The sequence below is a fragment of the Ammospiza caudacuta genome, chromosome 2 (assembly GCF_027887145.1).
Source record: "Ammospiza caudacuta isolate bAmmCau1 chromosome 2, bAmmCau1.pri, whole genome shotgun sequence".
NCBI lineage: Eukaryota > Metazoa > Chordata > Aves > Passeriformes > Passerellidae > Ammospiza > Ammospiza caudacuta.
In genome coordinates, this window is record NC_080594.1 from 73225522 (window position 1) to 73231521 (window position 6000).

The 6000-nt window shown below is 35.1% G+C and overlaps 1 protein-coding gene across 2 annotated transcripts in view; it reads left to right on the plus strand.

The window, feature by feature from the left end:
- The window catches only part of NDFIP2 (Nedd4 family interacting protein 2), a 45086-nt gene extending 41740 nt beyond the window's left edge, over positions 1 to 3346 (plus strand). For both annotated transcript variants that reach the window (XM_058822674.1, XM_058822678.1), the window contains one exon: positions 1811 to 3346. The gene's annotated coding sequence lies outside the window, so the exon portion shown is untranslated. The remainder of the gene's footprint in view (positions 1 to 1810) is intronic.
- Positions 3347 to 6000: the final 2654 nt, after the last annotated feature.

A 6000-nucleotide genomic window follows, 5' to 3' on the forward strand; every position in this document is an offset into this window, starting at 1 on the left:
ACTAGACAGTCAAACTCCTGTCATGAAGCAGATGTTGCATGGTTTTTGAACATCTGTCACGAATACTGTGTATATATATTCTTCATGGGCTTGGAGATATGTGAAGTTTCTTACTTGAAAGCATCCTCAATGCCTCTAGTTGACCCTGGAACTAATATTCCGCAACAAATATTAGGAGGAATATATTTTTCCTAAGAAACAGTATCTGCTGCTGTCAGGATACTGTCATTTGTGCTGGAAAAACTGGCTTTTGTAGTCAACCTGTCATCAGCAAGTTAGGAAGCACTCATCTGCCTGCATATTAAATCTGGTTGACATGGGTCTGAACATGCAAACAATAGTTGAGTACTGTCTCTCTTTACATGACTGGATTAAGACAGTCATGTACAAGTATGATTATTGTGTATGCAACAATGTGCTTTATGTATCCTTCCGGTAGCTGACTAATCAGCCTGGCACGTATCCACTCTTTTTTTTTTTTTAATACTATTTATCCGTTAAGTGGATTTATTGGACTTCACTATGTAACTTAAACCAGGGGTCCTTATTTGCATTCAACTTTTTTAAAAATTTAAATTGCATGACAAGATAAATTTAGCCTAGAAAACATATTGCAGCATTTTCAGTGCTCTGCACTTAACTAAAAATGCTTAAAGACTATATTTTGGCATATCTGAGAAACTATGTTTGCTGTGAAAAAAAAAGTATTTTATAAATTTTCTTCAGGATTGATCACAGGATTTGATAAATTTTTTTGAATTAAGCTGCAACACATTTTCAAAGTCTGAAAACAGAGACACTATTCGCCTGGGGGAAAAAACCTGATTCTTTTTACAGAAGACAAGCACAAACATTTAAAAACAGCTAATGATGAATGTGTGCTATACAATATACACTTGATTATGAAAAAAAAATCTGTTAATGTAACTGTGACATTATATTTCTTTTAAATTTGCTTTTTTTCCCCCAAATTATGCAGTAAGTTAATTAACTGAGATGTGTATTGCTTTTTAGCATTCAATATAAGTTAGCAACTACATGGCAGCATTGACTTTTTGCAACAGTTAGATATGGCTTCTTTTCTTAGTGTTGTGGTAACCTCTTCAGAATACTGTAATTTGTAGATGTGACTGAAAATAGCTGTTAGCTTTCAGTACAGTAAAGTTAAAAAATACTGTTTTTACAAAGAGTTGTTAGGACTAAATGGTATTTGAGAACTGTAGTTTGAAGAGAATAGTGAAAGTGTAGGATAATGCAGTCTGGGATTCCTTGCTCTTCTGCAGTTAAAATTCTGTGTTGGGAAGAAGCGCTGTTTAACCCAGGACTTACTGGAGTTAATGAGCTGTCCTATCAGAGTTCATCTGGCTTTGAATTTTTTCTTTACCTGTAAGCACCGCTGAGATGCGTGGGTTGTGGGCTTATAAGGTCAGTGGGTTGTTTAGAGAGATGAACACATAAATATTATGTTTTTGAAGCATCTTAAGTGCTGGAACAAGAAGTTCAAATTAATTGCTATTGCATTTAAATGTCCTTGTTCTTGCATAGACAAGTAAGCTCCTCTAAAGTGACTCCTCTACACTAATTCTTAGTTTTAATAAATAATAACACCCCTACAGTTTGAAATATTCTCAGGTGTTCTTCTGAAATCATAACAGAATAACAGAAAATGTTTGTGGTTTTTCTCCCATCCTGTCATGGGGGGTAGGGAGGCTGCTGTTTTGCTTGCAGTTCAGGTTTGCTGGTCACTTAGCAACGCTGCTTCTGGTGAGTCACGGCGATGAACTGAAGTGCAATTTTTCTTTATCTACAGACTGCATCGAACAGACATTCCTTTCCTATGCTGGTGTGAAACTTCCAGATGATCTCTAGCCCTCCAAGTTAATAAGATAGAAGACTACTAAAACCAGAAGACAAATTAATGAAAATATGGCTTCAAAAATGAATGACAGGATGGCTTTATGATCAAGTACCAGTTCTGGTCATTCTAGTAAATATTTATAATTGCTGCCTTTTGTTTTAGCACATTTGTATATGTGCTTGTTAAAAAGATAGTATTGAAGTAAGAACAAAGTATCTATAAGTATAGATTAGGTACAGTCAGACTCAGTTAATCTGTGCTTGTTGTATCTGAAAGATTTGAGTGGTAACTTGTTCCACAGCTTGTGTGTACCACTGACTTGGTGATCTGAACTTCTGAGTACAATGAAATGCATTAAATGATTCAGATTAACCAGTTTAGACAGGTTTTTTTATATAATTTAGATTCATCTAATGATTGTATAGAACATTTTTAAGTTTACTAAACCCCAAAATTCCTTGTCACAAACTTATATTCGCCAATATTTTATCGAATTCAGCCCAATATACTGGTTTGTGCTAAAACTGATACACTTTGAGTCCCCTGTAAATAACTCTGCATAAATGACTGTTTTAATTGCTTCTTAGGAAATATGTCAAAATATATTTTGTAACAGCATATTCTCTAAATTTTGTTTAATCCTAGAGCTATATACATATTTTTTGTTAATTGGCTGTTAAAGGTTTAGTTAGTAGTAGATGTAATTTTGGAGGTTTACATTCTTGAGGTCACTATAAATACAACATCCACATTGAGTGCTTCTCAAAAAAAATCATACAACTACTTTATAATGCTTCTTTAGAATAAATACATTGCCATTTCATAAGAATAAACAAGTTTAAATGCAAGGTAATTTGGGAAGTAATCTATGAAGGGAAAAAAAATCTTTTAAAGCTCTGAAAGTAGAAAATGTGTTTTACTTCTCCCTTTATTCATTTAAGGAATGCCATTATGTTTTTATAAATATCATCTCTTTAAGGGGTACTGTCTGCAGTTCATGCACATGTAGTTTCTTTTAAAGTTTGTGAAATTTATGCTTCTTCTTTAAATAGAAGATGACATCTCTCAGTCCTTTGTACAACTGGAATCTCAGTTGCAAAAATACATTGGCTGTTGGTTGCACCTTTGAGGAAAAATGTACAAATAGTTTCCTCCATTTTTCTTTTTAATTACAGTTCTGTTTTTTTATTACTAACATTAAAAACAGTGAGGTTTATGTTGTGTTAAGCTAGTGCTGTATTGAGTTTTGTATCTATAATTAATGTTTAAAATATACATATATAAACGTTTTCATTTTCCTAATCTTTCAGAGATAACTGTTAGTGACTAAAATTTTAGGGGCACTTCTACTTCTCAGCTTTTTATGGAAGAAGAAAGTTAAGTATTATGTTCAATATCGTATTGGGATTTCCTTCTAAACTTCTGTTTGTTTCTGTGTTCTTTTGCATTCATTGTCCAGATGAAAAAGAAGCGAATAATAAAGCATTGCTTTGTTTTGCTAATTATGACTTAATGCTTTTTTGGGGTTTTTTTGTACTCCATGTTGAGAAATGTACGCTGCAGTATTTGTGTCAACATGGAATTACAGACAAATTGCTTGGCAAAATAGGTACTAACCAATCCTCCCTGCTCCTTTTCATTTCATGTTTTATGACAACAAACTGTGAGGACATTTCTTATGAAGAGGTAATGCAACCTTGCAAAGCAGGCAATATTTCTTCAATTTCTATGCTTACCAAAATCAACTAGCCCTATTTTTCAACTATATCAATTTTCCCATATTAAGTAGCAATTTCTGGTGGAATTACTTCTGTTCGTTCCATGCATTTTATAGGAAGCTTCATACACATACTTTGTGTACTACCTTGGAAAGAATCTCATTTGGTCAGAAAGAATATGCAGAGTTAAAAATGTACACGTTATCTCATCCTCTGTAGTTGATGCATCAGTTTGGAAGCCTGAAATCTCATCAGCAGGAGGAAGGGAACTGGGACAGTATTTTCAAAGACTCTGCAATCTATTCCAGATGTGTCAAATGCTGCATATTTTCCTTGCTATTTCCTGTGAGCTTGGTTTGGAGCAGCTGGCTCTGTGGTTTAGGGACACCTGGCCAGCTTTGCTTTGTGTCTTAGGGGTATGGGGGAGAAGCTCCAGTATTGCAGTGAAGTTGACTGTAAATAGATTTTGCATGAATGCAAATAAGGCTTTGAAGCTTGGGACTAAAAGAGCTTAAGAAGGGAGGTGAGGAGAGAACATTCTGGTTTATTTGAGCAGATGGCAATGAAATTTTTCTAGTTTTGTCATCTACTTCTATTGCTGTAGATATCACAGGAAGATTGACATCTTGAATGTGATTCAGGTAGCCTGTGGGACTCTATTAACACATTTCAGAAATGATCAGTCACTCATGCCTTCAGTCCTCTTACCAAGCAAAGATTGCCTCCAAGCTTGTCTCACGTAAGGTATGGATACAGTCCTCATCCTGCAACACCTTTCAACGTGATTTCAACACCCTGTTCTTTCTGCATCTGCTTCCCTCCCATTGAATGATGACAACAGGTGAGGAAAAGTGGCTTTATTTGTGTGTTGTCATAACATCAGAAAGCTTTTAATCTCTCTCCCACTTTTTGAAAATGTTTTCCCATAATACTCTGCATTAGTCCCTTCTGTGTCATTGCTTACATTGTTCACTTGAGCAAAAAACATTCATCTCATGAAATGACAATATATAGCTTCCTGGGCTTTTGAAGAGAAGATGAATAATCTCTGATATGGGAGTAAATATCTCTTACTATAGCAAAAAATATTTCTAATCACACTAAAACATGATTAACATGTGCATAGCTACCCAGAAGCAGCAGAGTCCAGGCTACTGTTTTGCCAAGTTATTCTTTTCCACCATCCAGAGATCCTTATCTTTTTTCTTTATAATATGTCATGGACTCAACTCTTTCAACACTACAATTCATATGAATGAAGAAATCAGTATTTTCAACTTTGTATTTTGTCACAAATCTCATGATGCTGGTGACTTCCTTACCCTTTTGCTTAGTGTGGTACTTACACAAGTTTAGGGTTGAAAAAAGTGTGTTCCCTCCCTGAATGCTTTTTAAAATCTCAGAAGTGGATGTGATGCATTCATTGGCACTTGTTCCTGATCTTGGCAGGACTTCTCTACAACTACCTGGTGCAAAGAGTCAGTGAATTTTGTGACAAGCTGCTTAGGAATTAACATTTTAGTCATAAAATTTGCACTTTTTAAAAGGGAAACTGCTGCGTACTAGAAATGTTATCTTTTCAGTAACAGCAACAGCTGTAGGGGTAACATAGACCAGAACAATACCACTTCTTACTAATCGTGTCCAATATAACACATTTTTCAGTGAGTACCATTTTTGAGTACCATGTTAAATTATGTTGCAGTGTTATTTTACTTCTAACTTTGATTTTCACATTTATTGTGAATGGTGAATGAACACATCTAAATGGTGAACATTACAGTTGTCAGACTGAGTCACTTTGTTTGTTCTTAGAGGTTTATGCATTTTTGAGGTGTGAATCTGAAAGTCTCAAGAGCAATGAAGTATCAAGAATTTAAGAATCAAATTGATCAAGGAGGTATACCCAAGAAATAAAGCAAAAGCCACTGTGTGTTGTTCTCTCCACTCCCTCAAATAAGTCTATCAGTTTTTTTACTTTTCACCATTCCTGGGTATGAAAAAGTATCTTCAGTTCTGCAATATCTTGCCTTGCACATCATTGACCTTAATAACAACTCAGCAGAAGAAAGTGTCCTTCCAATTATGCCCTTATAGTTGAATTGGTATTTGCAGTCTTCCCACAGTGAGCACACATATAATTCATGATATTAAAATTCCCTATAAAGAAAATAATTTTGTTAGTTGAGAAGGTATCTGTCCTATGATAATTATTAACTTGAAATTTTGTGCACTTGCTGTTACTTCTAAGGAATGTCTGGGGTAAAGGGTTGATGAGATTCTTTTTTTACCTCCATGATGGGACTCTTCAATGGGTTGTCATGAAGCCAGTACAATCCCTAAGGCAGGCTGTAGGTGTTAAATCTGAGTGTGTGTGATGGAAGACATGCCCCTCTGCTCTGACCCCACCTGCAGGGCTGCATC